A 20060-nucleotide genomic window follows, 5' to 3' on the forward strand; every position below is an offset into this window, starting at 1 on the left:
AGCTGAACAAACTACCAACCTCCTCACATTTTGTTTTTTTATCACAACAAATAATCTGAAAATTAACCTAAAGCATGAAATATTCGGACTTAATAACTTATTATATGTAGGTAGGTAGCTAGGTGGGTAATTAGTCAGTCACTTAGACAGTTTACTTTATGGGCATGCAACCCAACTTAGGTGTTGCGGCTACGTGCGATCAACCTGTGGTTTGATTATTTGATTGTCCTGCTTCAGTGCATTTCAAGTTGCTGTTAATTTTTTGATAAGAACTTTGATAGATTTCTTGATGACTACGACAACGGCACGACGAAACAAGGTCAATTTTAATTTTTACAAATGTTTTAAATAATAGAAGTATATATGTATTTGTTTTTAGTTTATATTTTGAAGGTTGGATTTTAACTATTCCCTTAAGTGTAGAATTAAGGGAAATATCCCTTCTTTATTAATGGAATTTTTAATTCATTCTATTATCACAATCCGTAATTATGTACATATACATACATACATATGTATGTATATCCATTATTATATTAAAGGGCGATAATATTTGATTCAATCCCCTCTGTTAAGTCTTAATCATGTTGAGACAAAAAAATAACATAATTTTTTTGCTACCATTTAAATATGGGTCAATGGGTCTCTTCCGTTCAACATATGGAACTCATTTTACTGAAAGTTCATTTCCTATCAACGAATACGCTGTACCCATTCGTATATCCCTTACTAATACATACTTCCATATCTTTGCTAAAATCAACAATTTCCCTTTGACGGAGGGGAATGTTGACAAGCAGCTACAGCACCAGCATCTTCGTCATCTGATCATCATCACTCAGATTCTTCAGAGACTCATAAGAAAAGCTGAAAAAAGTGAATAAAAAAAATAAACAACATGTCATGCAAATATGTTTGTTATGACAAATACAACAAAAGCAACGACAACAACAAAAATATTATTAATAAAATAAAATGCATGAATAAATCAAGCAACAAAACTTCTTAGTTGAAATAGATAATTGATGATAGCTACAATTAAGCCATCATTAATTGTTTCAAAAATAAATATTTTTGAATTCGTTTTTGCAATAAAAAATGCCCCAAGATCGAGAATTGAAATCATTTGGGAGAGTGCAAATTGAAGTTATACGAGGGAAGGTTTAACAAGTAAGAATGATGTCAAATTCCAGCCATTTCGTTAAAAAAATGTGGCTAACTTTTAAAATACCGAAATTCGGGAGGTACCGTTCTATGGGCGCTATATAAAGGCGTGGACCTATACCTACAAATTTCATGTGGAAAGTTTTGCACCCCCAACGAAGATTAACTACCATATTTCAGCAATTTCGGTAGAGTATTGAGGCCACAAACTTCAAAATACCGCAAATCGGGAGGTACCTTCTATGGGGGCTATTTAAAAGCGTTAGCCTATACCAACAAAATTTTGGGAAAAGTTGTATACCCCCAACGAAGACTAAGTACCAAATTTCAGCCATTTCGGTTTGATAATAAAGCTAAAACCTTCAAAACTTGGACCGATATAGCACATTTGCAATACCAAACATCCTAGGAGTAATATTAACTTCTATATCAAATTACAAAGCTCTATCTTCAAAATTGCGCGCTGTATCTTGATTTCAACAAACGGACGGATAGACTGATCAAGAATATATACTTTATAGGGTCTCCGATGAATATGTCGATGTATTACAGACGGAATGACCAATCAACCAATTTGGCCCAAAAACATGAAAATATGTCATATCGGTCAGTCCATTACTTCGGGTATCTCCCCCAACATAGTTATAAATTTCTCTCTAAAATTATGCACCTGACAACTCTCCTCGTCACACCTATTATAATGGTACAATTTGTTTTTCGGTGGATAGTCCATACTTCCTGAGATAATGCCTCAAAATCTCTAAAACACCTTGCTGGGAATCAACTAAAATGACTGATGGACTTCGAAGAATCCCATGGTGACCGGATGGACTCGAAGGAATTTTCGACCAGGGGCCGTAACTCACCCAGCGAACCAAATGTCTGATGTCCGTCACATCGGAACAATTTTGGAAGCAAAACCGTTCAGATTTCGTTCCGATTTCTAAACGATTTTTCGTAGGGGAATTCGTTCAGATTTCGGAGAAAATGTCGGAAGTAACTTTCCCTTCGAATATGCGAGTGTTTTTGTTCCGATTTCGGTACGAATTCGGATCGATATGTCGGAAACAAATTTCCCTTCGCACAACAACCACATTTTGTATATATGTATCTAACAAGCAACATTTTAGTTTGCTGTCGAAAAACAAAATGGTTGGTTATAAAATTCTCATATACAATTTTTAAATAATTTTAATATAAATGTAACATATAATAATACAAGCTGGTGCTGATACACTCAACATATTCCTTTACATTGTTTACATTTACATAAGTGTACATTGTTTTACTATAACTACAAAATGACAACAACAGTGAAAATCATTAAATACGTTCGAAATTACAATCTTCCAATAAAAAACATAACAAAGAAAAATTGATCAATAAAAAAGAGGCGTCAGAGACATTTTTTTCCTTCGATATTCATACGACATTATTCTAAAATCGTTCAGAAATCTTCACGAAGATTCGGAGAATACCTCAGATTTTCATACGACATTATTACGAAATCCTTCAGAAATCTATACGAAAATTCGGAGGAAAAAATCACATTCCGAATTTCCCAAGGATTTTCTTCCGATTTCGTTCCGAATTCTGACCGAAATCGATTCGATTTCGCTCCGACATTTCGTTACGAAATTATGTCAACCACTTTATACAACATTTGTTAAGATATCGTTACGATTTCAGATCAGATATCGGACGTAACGTCCGAATTTTGTTCTGATTTCGTTACGATGTCGGTACGATTGGTTTGCTGGGCCACCCACCTTAACAATTATGTATGTGTTTGTGTTCATATAGTTTATTCGTTGAAAGGGACAATATTTGCCGGAGTGCGTGCTCCAAGCTCTTTTGATCCGTCCCGGGATAAAAAAGATGAGCATCCACCACATATCAACATCGGTGAGATATAATCGATGTAGAGAATGGGTTAATGCTCTGGTCTTAGCTGTCTCCAGGACCTTCCGGACTACTGTGATAGAAGTTATGTTGTTGTTTGTTGTGCCATTGCACGTTCCTACGAGGTTAAGAGGACATTGTGTGGCACTGTATCTGAAATATGACAGCCGTAATTTCTCTCCAATAAAAAAACCATAAAAATACACTCCACGTCAGTAGAATAGAACACCTAAGTTTATGTTAATATTAGCCTATTTATCCCGAAGCGAATGAATCAGGGGTTTTAATCTTGTAGAGATTTAAAGTCGATAAGGAATTTGAAAAGTGAATTCTAGCGAAGTACCACACACCCATATCAACAATTCTTGTTATGATATCAACAAAACTTCCGAAATGGAAGGCATTACAATTCATTAAGGAAACCCCCCTTCGATTGTACATTAGGGCTATAACCAAAAAAATACCACCACATAGCCGTGTAGAGCATGGAAAAGTATTACGAAATACGGTGTCAATTTTTCTCTATCGCGAAAAAAGTTTCCGCACCAAATGCATGGAACTTCAGAAATGCATTTTTTAATTTTATCTGTTATAACAACATATTTGCTTTTCATTAAAATTTTTATTTTTTTGTAATCTAATTTAAAATCATTATCAAAGCGTTCTGGACCAATTTGATCTCAAATCGCGCTATTTCGGAGCATATTAGGAACTTTTGACACTATTGCAATTTTTGGTTTTGCTTTATAAACTCGTGAATTTTATGTTTATATTTTTTGTACCTATCGGACAAGAGAATTTGGGGTCATTTGCAACGAATTCGCGAAAGTTACAGGCTGTTTTGGTTGACCTTACCTGTGAGAATTGTATTTGTTTTCTACAAAAATACAACACCAGTACCATGTGGGGAATTTTGTCCTAATAATGAAAACGCGTTTCTAAGATCAATTCGCTGAAAAAAGTTTCAGCACCGACCGCAATTACTAAAACCCTTTTGATATTTTTTCTACTTAAAATTTTAAATTTGCTTTGTTTGAATAAATATTTATAGACAAAAATACATTTCTCACAGGCAAAGTCATTAAAAACGGTCTGTAACTTTCGCGAATTTGTTGCAAATGACACCATATTCTCTTGTCCGATAGGTACCAAAAATATAAACATTAAATTCACGAGTTTTTAAAGAAAAACCAAAAATTGCAATAGTGTCAAAAAATCCTAATATGGTCCTAAATAGCGCGATTTGAGAACAAATTGGTCCAGAACGCTTTGATAATGTTTCTAAATTAGATTACAAAAAATAAAAATTTTAATGAAAAGCAAACATGTTGTTATGACAGATAAAATTAAAAAATGCATTACTGAACTTCAATGCATTTGGTGCGGAAACTTTTTTCGTGATAGAGAAAAAATTACACCTTATTTCATAATAGTTTTTCATGCTCTACACGGCTATGTGGTGGTATTTTCGATATCTGCAAAAAAGTGCGAAAAGTTATATCCCTATTGTACATGTGTATGTATTGTGAAAATGATTCCTAGACAAGACACTAGGGTGACTTGATATAGAAAAAGACTTCAAAAAATACTTCATATCTACAAATATGTTAAAATGGATGTATAAATAGAAGTAATCAAAATCAGCCTTTGTCTTCTAGCCATTTACATTAAAAATATGCCGGATGAGCTGGCCTAAACCACCAGCGAAGCGATCGTAGCATAGTGGTTGGGTGTGTGGTACTTCGCTAGAATTCATTTTTCAATACAAATGTAATAATAATAAAAATAAATAAATAAATAAATAAATAAATAAATAAATAAATAAATAAATAAATAAATAAATAAATAAATAAATAAATAAATAAATAAATAAATAAATAAATAAATAAATAAATAAATAAATAAATAAATAAATAAATAAATAAATAAATAAATAAATAAATAAATAAATAAATAAATAAATAAATAAATAAATAAATAAATAAATAAATAAATAAATAAATAAATAAATAAATAAATAAATAAATAAATAAATAAATAAATAAATAAATAAATAAATAAATAAATAAATAAATAAATAAATAAATAAATAAATAAATAAATAAATAAATAAATAAATAAATAAATAAATAAATAAATAAATAAATAAATAAAGGTATATATGGACTGAAAGAGGAGACACTCTCGGGCATCATTCTATGAAAGCCATCTACCAACCTAACAAAAAAACAATGAGCACAATATTTGTTATAGTTTATTTCCCGGAGTTCTCTGGTCTTAGCCGCCTCCAATGAAAAATGACGTATCCTGGCAACCCGTAATTTCTCTAGGCTCACACCACCACCTCCCTATTATCGTCACCGTTAACCGACCACACTACCTCATAACCTCTGATCGCCGTACATTCCTGAATAATGGAAAGAGGGGTGTGCTACGAGGGTGTGCTACGAACCCTCCCAGCTGATGAGCTACCCATTTGTATTAGAAGCCTGGGAAGTTGGCACACGGAGGAAAAAAAGGCCTTTCTAACATATGTCCCCAACATATATTTGTTTACAATCAGTTCCACACATAATATATGTTTGGGCCCGGCAACAAATTTATGTTTGCGTGCAAACAAATTATATGTTTGAGTACAAACAAATTATATGTTTGCGAGCAAACAAATATTTGTTTGAGTGCAAACAAATACAAACCCAAAAGCCATAAAAAATTTAATGTAAAACACATTGAAATTTATGCTCACTTGCTCTCAGTAAGCGCTCACTGGCTATCTCTAACATATACACACATTTATAAATGGTTGTGGTTTATTAAAAGGCATAGAAATACCAAACAAAAGCAACAACAGACACATGAAAAATTCCAAAGAAATACATAACGTACTTTAATAGAAAAACTGAATGAAATAATTTATAAAAAGTCACACTTTTAAAAAGAAAAATTATATAGAAACATCGTTGAACGCATCTCCTTAGTTGTGAAATTTTCCTCAAAGTTGAAATCATCAGCGGGACATCGGCATCTGGAATCAAATGATTATATAATGTAAAAAATAGGTACATCCATATTTCAAATATACATACATATGTATGTATATGCAAAATGTATTGATGTAATTACTAATATTAAATGCGATTTCTTCTTTACCCAATAAAATATTTCCATTCACCTTATATTCACCTTAAATACATTATAAAATTTCCAATTATACACTGATTTATTCACTCACTTTATCGTCTTTTCTCAACGATTGTATTTAGAAAACTGAAGAAAAAAGAACAACATACATAATATAATTTTTTTTCTTTTCCTCTTCGCTTGCTACGTTGGTATACATACACACCACCAAAGCTTCTGCGTCTCCTATTACACCATACACACAGCTCTTTATTATAAAACAACATTCCGTAGCCGAGGGAGCTCTGTTGTTACTCTCTTTCACAAAAATCCTCTCTCCACCCATAAAAAATATGTTCTAACATAAACAAGTGGAAAAAGCGTTAAGTTCTTCTTCTTTTTATACCCTCCACCACAAATTTCAGCCATTTCGGTGGATTAATGTGGCCACAAAATACCGAAAATCGGAAGTTACCGTTCTATGGGGACTATATGATGGCGCGGACTATACCTACAAATTTCTGGGGGGAAAGTTTTATACCCCCGAAAATCGGGAGACATCGTCCTATGGGGGCTATATGAAAACGTGGACCTATATAACATTTTATGGTAGAAATGTGTCTACGCCTCTGGAAACACAAAATATAAAGTTGCAACCGATTCTGTTGTCAAATGGGACTAATACATTCAAAATATATTAAAACAAGTAAAAAAGTATCAGTCGGCTTTGCCGACAGAGATATACCCTCAGCCTGTATATATTGAAACAATTTTTTCCCAAAAAACGTATGCATTTAGGGGTTTTTAAAATTTTTCGGACCGAAAGTTTTGCGGAGGAGATACTAAAAGGAATGGATCTACATTGACCATTATGGAAGTGGATCTCCAGCCACTACATATGGTGCCATAGGGGGTTTTTACACCCTTCGGGATGTTTGCTCAAGAAGTATGGACTTGCCCCTGAAAAAAACGTTTACCATCGTAATTGAGGCAGCGAATGCAATTTGCTTTAACAAAAATCAAAGTGATTCGATAGCAGGTCTTAAATTGAACTTATCCGAAATTTTGTGTGGGAGTTATCGGATGGAGTGGACAAATATAGTCCATATTTGAACCTGATCTATATCTAGTACATATATTAGGATGTGTAAAGTATGGACCAATTCGGCCACTCCCTTCAAGAGTTACCGAATCGGCAGATCCGTTCTAGAGTTATCTTGCGCTCCAACCACCTCACACGGTGTCATAGGGTTTTTTTTTTGCAACTTTCAGGCTATTTTTTCAGGAAGTATGGACTTGCCCCTAATGAAACTTGTACCGTCGTATGGATTGCAATGAATACATGTTGCTAAAACAAAAATCAGAGCGATTCGAGAGATGGCCCTAACCTGAACTTTTCCGAAATTTTGTGTGGAAGGTACCCGAAGGAGTGGGCCGATCGAGTCTATATTGAAACATTATCTAAGTCTGCTACACATTTTGCGATGGGCAAAATCGGTTACTCCCTTCAAGAGTTATCGTGCGCACAAATTTTCCGAACATTTTCGAACTTTTGTGGGGGAGGTACCGGAAGGAGTGGACCGATATAGCCGATCTTCGAACTTAAACTAAGTTTGGGCAAAATATTACGAAAGCCAAAATTTGAATCGAATCGGTTCATCTGTTATCGTGCGCTCCAGCCAGACAGACCGACGGACGGACGGACATTGCTCAGTCGACTCCAAATTGTCTGAAACACATTTCGTCCAAACATACTTGGGGTCTAAAACCATTATTTCGATGAGGCACATTTTGCCCGTATGAAAGTGTATATACCCTCGTTAGCATAAATGCCACAATCACGAGAAATCTTATTATATCTAGAGAGTGGGGCCCAAAGGTACAAACCAGAATATCTAGATAGAGCTAATCGGACGGGTTGGAATAGCATCACACTTATGTAGTTGCACAGACAGTTCAAATGTATAGATTGATTGCAGTACACCGAAATCATCCCTATCAATCGCAGAAGCGGAACGCCACTTGTCAATGCCAACAAGAGTCATTTTAGTCCAATTGATATCCGGACGGTGTAGTCTACTCAAATTGTAGTGGGCTCGAATTAACAGCACCATACCCACAACGTATTACATATGGACTGGGAAATTTTCAAATTTTCAAAACATACCTCGTATATACTATAAAAAAATTTAATATTCATATTTTGTTTTTGCATTAAAGAGTCGTTCAAATAAACATTTGCGGCTGCATGTCTTTACACTGCGGCCAAGCGAGTGTTTGAGAATATGACGCTATAATGAATAATGCCAACAGTTTTGTCATAGCCATACGGTCTACGACATCGAACAGTTTCATGTTTTATTCTGCTCAACTCATCCATTGACTGGACATTTGGACGTAAACTGTGTATTTTTCATTCTGCTATTGATTCACTGTGGCTTCAATTTTGTGCATATTTAAGTTAGTTGTTGTTGTTGTTTTTGGTAACAGAAGTGGTCAAATGTTGATCTTAAATACATTTTTTCTCACAATAACCTTTGTGTTAAATACGTTATTTTTCTCTTTTGAAATATTTAATGTTTAGATTTTGGTTATTTGCATATTATTGTCATTATTTAAGGAATGTTTTTTGGGACGTTTTTTTGTGTTTGTATTTTATGTGCTATTTTTAGAACGGAATGTTGTATGAAATTCCTGGTAACATTTGAGAAGGATTAAAATGTTAGTTTTCATGCTGAAGATAAATTACTTTCAGATTAAGTGGCAAATTTGAATTTTGATAACAGACGCAACGTTTTACATATGATTCCAGTAATTTTATCGATAGTATTAAGACCTCGACACATAAGAAGCATGACATTCTTGCTGAAGTCATATCTGATAAAAGACTAAAGACCAAGTTCGACCTAATAAAAAGATTTCAGAATCACATTTGAATTAGGTCGAACTTGGTCTTTAGTCATTTACCAGATATGACTTAAGGAAGAATGCCATGCTTCTTATATGTCGAGGCCTTTAGATATATTTTTTTCTTCCAAAATTCCAAATCGTAGCTAATTAAAAAGTTATTGTAACACTTGCTGAAACTTTTAACAATTTTTAGCATTTACTCCATATTTTCTACACACATGTGTTCCATATTTTAAGCACATGTTGTTGTACAAATGAAAGTAATTAAAACTCACTTCACATCGTCTTCATTTGCTTTCTATTAAATCGTTAGTGGGCGCCACAAAGAATTCTTGTTTATAGTTAATTATACAAGGCATATTATGAGTAAACAACACCAAAAATAAATATCGAAATCCAAAAGCCGTTAATTAACTTTTAATTATTGAAAAAAAGCCAAAAATGTATCTACAGTGAAATTTTCCCAAAAAGGAAATACGTTTTTGCTCTGTGTTCCACTTTAGAGGACACTAATGTGACGTTATTGAAAAAGAACGTGGATGATTAAAAGTATTAAAACTGACCTACCGCATTTCCATCCACTTGTAATGTTGAGCTTAATATTATTAAGAAATAAAAAATATATAAAATATAACATATAAAATAAAAAGCATAAAATATAAAATGTCAAATATAAAAACAATATTTTTTATTTTTTTAATATATTTGACTCTCAGCTTATATGAATTGAAACTTTCATCTACGGACTGATCGAATGTATTTAGGGTCTTTTCAGAATTTTTGTGGACCTTTTTGGACATTTGCCGACAAAAATGTGGATTAGGATTAAAGTTCAAAAGTATTGCGGACGAGGTACTTAAAGGTATGGCCGACATAGTCTTTTAATGGAAGTGGGTCTTATTTTCAGAGTCATATCTATTCGATAGATATCGCGCTCTTTGGACCAGTATGACAGGAAGCATGACTTGTCCACGAAAACATAAAACAGGACCACAACGAGCAGTATCTGTATACATTTCCAAAGGATCTTGGAACAGACCCTAAACTGCACTTAGGCGGCCATCAGACCATCTGCTTTTTCACATGTATGACATCAGCTGTTCTGTATATTAGTATACCCAAAGTGACAACATACATGTGAAAAAGCAGATGGTCTGATGGCCGCCTTAGACACTAATGTTGAACTTTGGTGGGGAAGGTACCCTAAGAAGAGGACCGATATGGACCAATTTAGAAGTTAAACTAAATTTGGACAACATATTGGGAGATCCAAAGTTTGGACCAAATTCGTTATCCCGTTCATGAGATATCGTGCACAACATTTGAGCGACATTTTTTAAATATTTGGTACCAGAAGGTGTGGACCGATGTGGCTCATCTTCGAACTGAAACTAAGTTTGGACAAAATATGACGAAGGACAGGCGTCGAATGCAAATTGCTTCAACAGAAATCAAAGTGATTCGAGAGCATGCCTTAAAATGAACTTCTCCAAAATTTTGCGTCCATATTCGAACCTCATCTATATCTGTAGGTATATAAGGATGTGTAAAGTATGGACCAAATCGGTCACTCCCTTCAATTTTTCACAATTTTTGAACTTTTGTGGGGGAGGTACATGAAGAAGTGGACCGATATGGCTAATCTGAAACTAAGTTTGGACAAAATATGACGAAGGCCAAATTTTGGACCAAATCGGTTGATCAGTTCGAGAGTTATCGTGTTCTTCAGTCACTACATATGGTGTCATAGGTGTTTTACAACTTTGGGGCTGTTTTCTCAAGAAGTATGGTCTTGCCCCTGAAAAAACTTTTACCATCATAATTGACACGGCGAACAACAGAAGTCAAAGTGATTCGAGAGCAGGCCTTAAATTGAACTTATCCAAAAACTTGCGTGGGAGGTACCCGAAGGAGTGGATAAATATAGTCCATATTCGAACCAGATCTATATCTGGTAGGTATATTAGGATGTGTAAAGTATGAACCAAATCGGATAATTTGGCAAATTTATTTCCAGACCGAATTCAGTCACACATTCCAAATATCATTGAAATCGGACTTATATATCGTGAGAAAATACACGAAATCGGCCGAAAATATATATGGGTGCTATATCCAAATCTGAACCGATTTCGATATAATTTGGCACATTTATTTCTAGACTGAATTCAGTCACACATTCCAAATTTCATCGAAATCGGAAATATATAGCGTGTTTGGTACAGAAAATACGTGAAATCGGCCGAAAATATATATGGGAGCTATATCCAAATCGGAACCGATTTCGGTATAATTTGGCACACTTATTTCTAGACCGTTTGGGTATAGCCTCCATATAACGGTACCTTCCGATTTTCAGTATTTTGAGGATTTAAGCTAAATTTTCCGAAAATCAATTATTTCGCATGCAGTAATTAATAATTTTGTATCTTCTATATCAAAAAGATGTGATTGTGTCATTCAGAATAGAGGATACGCAACGAAATATTGATTTAAATAGTTGTTGTTGTACCTCAAATTGGGGGGTGCTTTAGTTTTGTCCGTTTATATTTGCGACCTAAAATATTTTTTGAATTTTAACTTTTGTTTATTAAATTCTGAATTCCTTATTTTTGTATTTTCCAACTATAAAGACAAAAATAAATAAAAAGAAAAATAAAATATAAATTTATAATTTAGTATTCATAAAAAAATTATCATTTCAAAAAAATTTACTGAGGGGGTGCTTTAGTTTTGGCCGATACTGTATATTCATGATCCGTCTATCCGTCCGTTCGTCTGTTTAAATCAAAATACAGCTCGCAATTTTGAAGATAGAGCTTTGTAATTTGGTATAGAAGTTTATATTACTCCTAGGATGTTTGGTATTGCAAATGGGCTGTATCGGTACACGTTTTGATATAGCCCCCATAGAACGGTACCACCCGATTTTCCGTATTTTGAAGGTTTTAGCTTTATTATCACACCGAAATGTTTGAAATTTGGTACTTAGTCTTCGTTGGGGGTATACAACTTTTCCCCAAATTTTTGTCTTTATAGGCCCACGCCTTTATATAGCCCCCATAGAACGGTACCTCCCGATTTGCGGTGTTTTGAAGGTTGTGGCCTCAATACTCCACCGAAATGGCTGAAATTTGGTATTTAGTCTTCATTTGGGATATAAAAACTTCCCCCGCGAAATTTGTCCGTAAAGGTCCACGCCTTCATATAGCGCCCATAGAACGGTACCTCCCAAATTTCGGTATTTTGAAAGTTAGCCACATTGTTTTACCGAAATGGCTGGAATTTGGTATTTGGTAAAATCAACAAGTAAAAAAGTATCAGTCGGTGTATATTGAAACAATTTTTTCCCAAAAAACGTATGTCTTTAAAACGTATGTTTTAAAAATGTTTGGCGTTTGAACCGACAAAAATGTTGATTAGGATTAAAGATCAAAAGTTTTGCGGAGGAGATACTAAAAGGAATGGATCTCCGGCCACAACATATGGTGCCTATGGGGTTTTTACACCCTTAGGACTGTTTGCTCAAGAAGTATGGACTTGCCCCTGAAAAAAACTTTTACCATCGTAATTGAGGCAGCGAATGCAAGTTGCTTCAACAAATATCAAAGTGACTCGATATCAGGTCTTAAAGTGAACTTATCCGAAATTTTGTGTGGGAGGTACCGGATGGAGTAGACAAATATAGTCCATATTTGAACCTGATATATAGCTGATAGATATATTTGGATGTGTAAAGTATGGACCAATTCGGTCACTCCCTTCAAGAGTTACCGTACGAACAATTTTTCCAAACATTTTTGAACTTTTGTGGGGGAGGTACCTGAAGGAGTGGACCGATATAGTTATCTTCGAACATAAACTATGTTTGTTCAAAATATTACTAAGGCCAAATATTGGACCGAATCGGCAGATCCGTTCTAGAGTTATCTTGCGCTCCAACCACCTCACACGGTGTCATAGGGGTTTTTTTACAACTTTCATGCTATTTTCTCAGGAAGTATGGACTTGCCCCTAATGAAACTTGTACCGTCGTATTGGGGGCGGTGAATACAAGTTGCTAAAACAAAAATCAAAGCGATTCGAGAGATGGCCCTAAACTGAATTTTTCCGAAATTTTGTGTGGGAGGTATCTGAAGGAGTGGACCGATTTAGTCCATATTGAAACCTTATCTAAGTATGGTACACATTTCTGGTTGTGCAAAGTATGGACCAAATCGGTTACTCCCTTCAAGAGTTATCGTGCGCACAAATTTTCCGAACATTTTCGAACTTTTGTGGGGGAGGTACCGGAAGGAGTGGACCGATATAGCCCATCTTCGAACTTAAACTAAGTTTGGGTAAAATATTACGAAAGACAAAATTTGAACCGAATCGGTTTATCCTTTCGAGAGTTATCGTGCGCTCCAGCCAGCCAGACATACAGACGGACGGACATTGCTCAATCGACTCCAAATTGTCTGAAACACATTTCGTCCAAACATACTTGGGGTCTGAAACCATTATTTCGATGAGGCACATTTTGCCCGTATGAGAGTGTATATACCCTTCATAGCCTAAAGGCTGAGGGTATAAATATCATTATTTTTTAATTTTTCTACACTACAGGCATTGAAAAAGTCGAAAATATGCCAATATATGGTACATATAGGTGTACGAATACGAACATTGCCAACCACACAGGCGCCATCTATACCTAAATGACGGAATAAATTCAAAATTAGTTTTGATATTTTTAGAACTTTCTTCGTTATAGCAATTCCCATCATAAAAAATATGGAGTTAATAACGATTTTATTCATTTTTGAGGGGTGTACGAATATGAACTTTGCATACTGTATATTCTTGATCAAGGTAAAATTCTAAGTTGATATAACCATGTCCGTCTGTTGAAATCAAAATACAGCTCGCAATTTGTAAGATAGAGCTTTGTAATTTGGTATAAAAGTTTCTATTACTCCTAGGATGTTTGGTATCGCAAATGGGCTATATCGGTCCACGTTTTTATATAGCCTCCATAGAACGGTACCACCCGATTTTCGGTATTTTAAAGGTTTTTGCCTCATTATCACACAGAAATGGCTGAAATTTGGTACTTAGTCTTCATTGGGGATATAAAACTTTCCCCCAGAAATTTGTCGGTATAGGTCCACACCTTCATATAGCCCCCAAAGAACGGTACCTCCCGGTTTTCGGTATTTTGAAGATTGTGGCCACAATAATCCACCGAAATGGTATTTGGTCTTCATTTGGCGTATTAAACGTTCCATATGGCATTTGTCGGTATAGGTCCACGCCTTCGTATAGCCCCCATAGAACATACATCTCGATTTTCGGTGTTTCCAACATTGTGGCCTCAATATTCCTCAGAAATGGCTGAAATTTGGTATTTAGTCTTCGTTGGGAGTTATAAAATTTTCCCCCAGAAACTTGTCGGTACAGTTCCACGCCTTAGTATAGCCTCCATAGAAAGGTACCTTCCTAATTCCGATATTCTGAAGGATGTGGCTTCAATATTCCACCAAAATGGCTGGAATTTGTTATTTGTTCTTCATTTGGGGTATTAAACGTTCCATATGAAATTTTTTTCGGTATGTGGATGTATACCGATTTCTTCGTATAGCCCCTATAGAACGTACCACCTGATTTTCGGTATTTTGGCTGAAATTTGGTACTTAGTCTTCGTTTGGGGGTATACAACTTTCTACGCCTTCATATAGACCCCACATCAACCCACCAAAATGGCTGAAAATTGGTATTTAGTCTTTGTTAGAGGTAAAAGCCTTTCTGACTAAAATTCGCCGGTATAGGTCCACGTTTCGATATACCCCCATAGAACGGTACCTCGCGTAACGCAAATATCTCACCGAAAGACTGAAATTTGTTATTTAATCTTCCATGGGGTTATAAAATATTCCAGAAGAGAATTATTAGTATAGGTCCGCGGGTCCTATACCCCCCAAAGAAGCGTACCTCTTGATTTTCGGTATTTTGAAGGTTTTACCGAAATATAGGAAACTTGGTATTTAGTCTACTTTGAGTTTTAAAACTTTACGCCAGAAATTTGTAGCTATAGATCGATGTTTTGATATACCCCTATGGAACGGTACCTCCCGAATTTCGGGATTTTGAAGGTTAGCCACATTGTTTTACCGAAATGAAATTTGGTATTTAGTCATCTTCATAAACGAAATGGAACTAATTGTTCCATTTACTTCAACACAACTCGTGGTATAACAAGTTCGGCATGGCCGAACTTAACGCTGTTTTTACCTGTTACTTCTTTGATGATGTCTGGTAGCATTTTAATTAGTCAATTCAGAATTCATTAGATCTTTTGGACTATTATGCCAAGAAGTATGGACTTCAGAAAGATCGAAGTAGAGTAATTTTCTGACAGGTTGTTGTAACAGTGTTTTATTATTATGTTTGTATGTCCGTTCTCCTGTTCAATCTGGTTCTGGGTCTATCTCCAGTTCCAGGGAGGTGGCTACTTCGATGGGATGTAACCACAGATCCACTGAAGTCAGATGAGTAGGCTTGGCGGGGCAGTGAACAGGTGCTTAGTATCGTGCGGGCCCATACTGGACAGATGTCTTGCACGGTGCAATCGATTCCCGCCCAATAGGAATTTAGGCGACTGCAATATCCCGAGCGTAATTGTGTCAAAACTACTCTGGTTTGTCGTGGCAACTGACGCTCTTTAGCTGCGATAGATGGGGGATGTGCTCCGATGACTGCATTCACACAATAATTGCTTATGGTCTTAGCAACTGTGTCCGTGGGAATGCTGTTCAATCCTGCCTGATATGCCTGTTGATCTAAAGGTTCTCTCCTATATTGTTGGACCGCCGTCTCTAGAGCATGAATATCCTTCTTGATATGCCTGGGTTTATCGGTGGCCAGCAGATGGTGATTGGGATGGCTCTCACGGTAACACCCGAGCAAGTACTGCAACGATAGCATCTCATTATGTTGTCGTACTGGAAGAATCTTTGCCTCCTCATATAGATGGTCCACTGTAGATTTGAGGAGGCACCCTGTTGGTGTTCTCAGGGCGGCGTTCTGGCAAATTTGAATCTTATCCCACTGCGTGTCACATAAATTCGGGGACCAAACTGGCGCCTCATAGCTTACCACAGACCGACCTATCGCTTTATACGTGGTCAACAAAGTTTCTTTATCTGCACCCAAAGTGCTGCCGGCTAGGGACTTGAGGACCTTGTTTCTACATTTCAGTTTATCGCAGATAACTGTGGCATGCGCGGACGACGTGAAAGTGGTGTCGAATGTGACCCCTAGAATTTTGGGGCAGTCTATGGTCGGAATTCTGCTACCATCGACCCTGATACCCTCTTCTATATTGCGCCGTCCATGTGGTGAACAGAGTGGCCGTCGATTTAGTGGCGAATATCTGCATATTCCTCGCGTGGAATAGGTGGTAAGATCGGTTAAATAGGTGTTCAGTCTCTCATAGATGTTATCAGGGTAAGTACCTGACGCCAGGAAAGGTAGAGGTTAAACAGTTCCGGAGATATCACCCTCCTTGGGGAACTCCATGTTTCACTCTACGGGGCTTGGATTTCTTGTTCCTGAATTCCACATACGAATGGCGACCACACACATAGTTGATTATCCAACGATTCAGACTTAGCCGCAGGGTTGTCTGCTCGATGCCCTCGAACAGCGTGGAGTGCTTGACAGTATCAAAGGCTTTTGATAAGTCAAGCGACACCATCACTGTTCTATCACACGGCCGCTCCTGGTTGAGTCCTCGACAAATATGTGTGCAGATGGCGTGCAGCGCTGTTGTCGTGCTGTGCTGCTTACGGAATCCATGTTGATGATCGGCAACTTGATAGCTATTTCTAATCCTGGGGAGGACTAAGGCCTCAAGGGTATTTGCTACAGGTGACAAAAGCCAAATCGGCCTATACGATTCACCTTTGCTGGCATCGTTGCCTGGTTTCAGTAGCGGGACCACTCTGCCCATTTTTCAGACTTCGGGAACAATAAGGGTGGCTAGCGATAGGTTGAGAACTTTAGTGAGATACTCCACTCCCGGCTCATTTAGCTGTTTCAACATTACCATGGAAATTCCGTCAGGGCCCAACGCTTTGGAGGATTTAGCGTTCCTGATGGCATTCGCAACATCATCCATTGTAAACTGTGGTGGTTCAACTTCGGCAGGAAGAGATCTGATGCGACGTAACACTCTTCTCTTAGCCCTGAGACTCTCGGGGTGCTCGACAAACTGTCGATTGAAGTAACATGCACACCTCTTCGGGTCAGTCAACGTAACGTCGCCAAACGTGTCATCCCTCTTTCCGGGGTTTAACCGTTGTCCACAACCGGCTCCAATGTTGCAACTCTTCAACCACTCGTTCCGCGTATGTTCGCCGACCAGCCTCTTAACTTCCAGTGTCAGCTCCCAGACTCTGGGATCGTCGGGTTTTGTTCGACGAAGCTCATCACGCTCATTTGCTAACAGGTAATGGATTTATGTATATGGCCAATTTTTCATTCAAGAATATTTTGTATGTAATTGGAAGGAAACTCATTTCTCTCCAATTACAAGACACGTCAGTGTGTTGTGTGTGACGTGTCTTGTATGTTTTGGCAAATACTGCTTAGGTTCCAATCACTAGTAGCATCAGTTGTTTGCTCCTATCCAGCTCTTGATTCCTTATTATAGTCCATATTTAAATTAGGCAATTATTTTCCTTGCGGCAATTGTCAGTTTGATGGAGAGAGAGGTGAGGCATATAGTAACCCTTTGCCTCTCAACACCCTCTCTCACCGACAAACTGGCAATTGCCGCAAGGAAAATTGCCGAATGTAAATATTGACATACTATAGTCGACTTACTGCTACCTTGACCACATTCTGGGTGGGCGATCTGTAAAGCGTCTTTATAGGTTCCACTCTAATAAACGATATTTATATGTATCTTACGAGGATAGAAGAGATTGAAGTCGAAATAATTTGTTTGAGAACAAAAGATTTGATATTGACACCAAAAAATTCCAGCTGTCCATTTTTAATATTGCTGTCGAGAACTCGACCCTCTAAGTGTTATTTGTTAATTTCATAATGTCATATCTTCTAAAGAGACTTTAAACTTCGACATGCCATCGAACAACATCACCAACACCAGAGACAAAATGAAGCTGTTCATATTTCGTGCATTTAATTACCCGCCACAAAACAGAACAGAAGCAAAATGCCTTAGAAAAATAACTCTTCTCACACGCCGCCTTCTGCTGGCACTCGGAATTCTCATGCAATGCATGTGTCATTTTTGCTTAATCGACGAACGTTAGCGCTCGCTCTAGTCTGTCCTTTTTTCGCTGATCGTCGTCAGTCTGAGTCAAATGTATCATAAAGCGCCCCAAAATACCAAACACAACCATCCAGCCAAGCCATGCAAACCAATCAACCAGCAAAGCAGTTCGTGAAAGACCGCTGTTCTAGTCACAGCTCTGCTTAGAACTTTAAACGCTAACTTAGCTTGCTTGCTTTCTTCGCCGCAGTAATAATAACAACAAAGTGTTTGCGATTTGTTTACAATAAGTGTTGAATGATTGACTGAATGATGAACTGACTGACTGGTGGCTGACTAACTATCAAAGTTTGTTGCTGCTGGCGTTGTCGTTGCGGCCGCTGATTAAGTGGTTCCCTCGCTCACTATCATTCCATGGGAAGGTCGGGTCGGTCGATCGGTAGGCTAGAGGGAGTGTTTGTTTTCTTTTTTTTGCGTTCACTGTTTAACTAACTGCTAATAACAATTAAATAATAATACCACATTGGAGCTGATTGTGGATAACCAACCGCCGCTGCTGCTGCTGCTACTGCTGCTGGTCTATTTTCTGCTAATTTGCCTCTCACAATGTAGTTCTTGGGCGCTGCAAATGAAAATGAATTTATCGTCATTGTTTACAACAAAAAAGTTCATTCACAAGTAATAACTTCATTGGAACGTACGCGCGACAAGCACGCCTGTCTGTTCTGACAACCGCATGCCTTTTATAAATCGGAAGTTCAAACTTTGTATGTTTTCATAATATTTTGATTATCGTTGGAGTACGGAAGTTTCGGTGCTACTGTGTATCATCCATCCACTGCTACTGTTCATCGTTATGTTTTTTGCTTTGGAGAAGTTGTCCAGAAACAAGTGACCACCGGTCACCACTTAATATGGTTAATATAATCATTTTGTGCATAAATTAAATACTAATCGTAATTGTTATAATGAAACTACGGCCACCCCCAACCGCGCTCTCTCTATCTCCAATTCGCATAAATGTTTATAAGAAATCCAATGAATAATTAACAGAATAAGTAAAAAATAGAAGAACGATTTTAATGGCAAGTGCAAATAACCGTTTGAAGTGCTATAAGGAAAACAAATTGAAACCCCGATTAAGAGAACCGTGTCGAAGTGACGTAACATTTATTTATGTTTAATGATCTTGGGATCTTAAGGAAAGCGTGCTGCGTAAACAATAAAAGTGCATTCTGACACAGTGGTTGAAAACAAGTGAAAAAGTTATTAGTGTTTTTCAGGCTGAATTAAAGTTTTCCTATGGAAAACCTTATTCAGCCAGGCTGAATTGAAGATTTCCTATGGAAAACCTTATTCAGCCAGGCTGAATTGAAGATTTCCTATGGAAAACCTTATTCAGCCAGGCTGAATTGAAGATTTCCTATGGAAAACCTTATTCAGCCAGGCTGAATTAAAGTTTTCCTATGGAAAACCTTATTCAGCCAGGCTGAATTAAAGTTTTCCTATGGAAAACCTTATTCAGCCAGGCTGAATTAAAGTTTTCCTATGGAAAACCTTATTCAGCCAGGCTGAATTAAAGTTTTCCTATGGAAAACCTTATTCAGCCAGGCTGAATTAAAGTTTTCCTATGGAAAACCTTATTCAGCCAGGCTGAATTAAAGTTTTCCTATGGAAAACC

At 36.8% G+C, this 20060-nt stretch overlaps 1 protein-coding gene across 6 annotated transcripts in view; it reads left to right on the top strand.

Annotated features, from left to right (window-relative positions):
- The window catches only part of Hecw (Hecw ubiquitin protein ligase), a 91150-nt gene that overhangs the window by 40276 nt on the left and 30814 nt on the right, over nucleotides 1-20060 (top strand). Inside the window, exon 1 of one of the 6 annotated variants that reach the window (XM_073975923.1) lies at nucleotides 18524-19296. The exons of 2 other annotated variants lie outside the window; for them this stretch is intronic. The gene's annotated coding sequence lies outside the window, so the exon portion shown is untranslated. Of the gene's footprint in view, nucleotides 1-18523; nucleotides 19297-20060 lie in introns of those variants that run through there. 3 more of the 6 variants (XM_073975924.1, XM_073975926.1, XM_073975925.1) reach the window with 3 other exon arrangements.

Source organism: Musca autumnalis, unplaced genomic scaffold (assembly GCF_047663935.1).
Source record: "Musca autumnalis isolate F117 unplaced genomic scaffold, ASM4766393v1 scaffold_3, whole genome shotgun sequence".
In the NCBI taxonomy this organism is placed as follows: Eukaryota; Metazoa; Arthropoda; class Insecta; order Diptera; family Muscidae; genus Musca; species Musca autumnalis.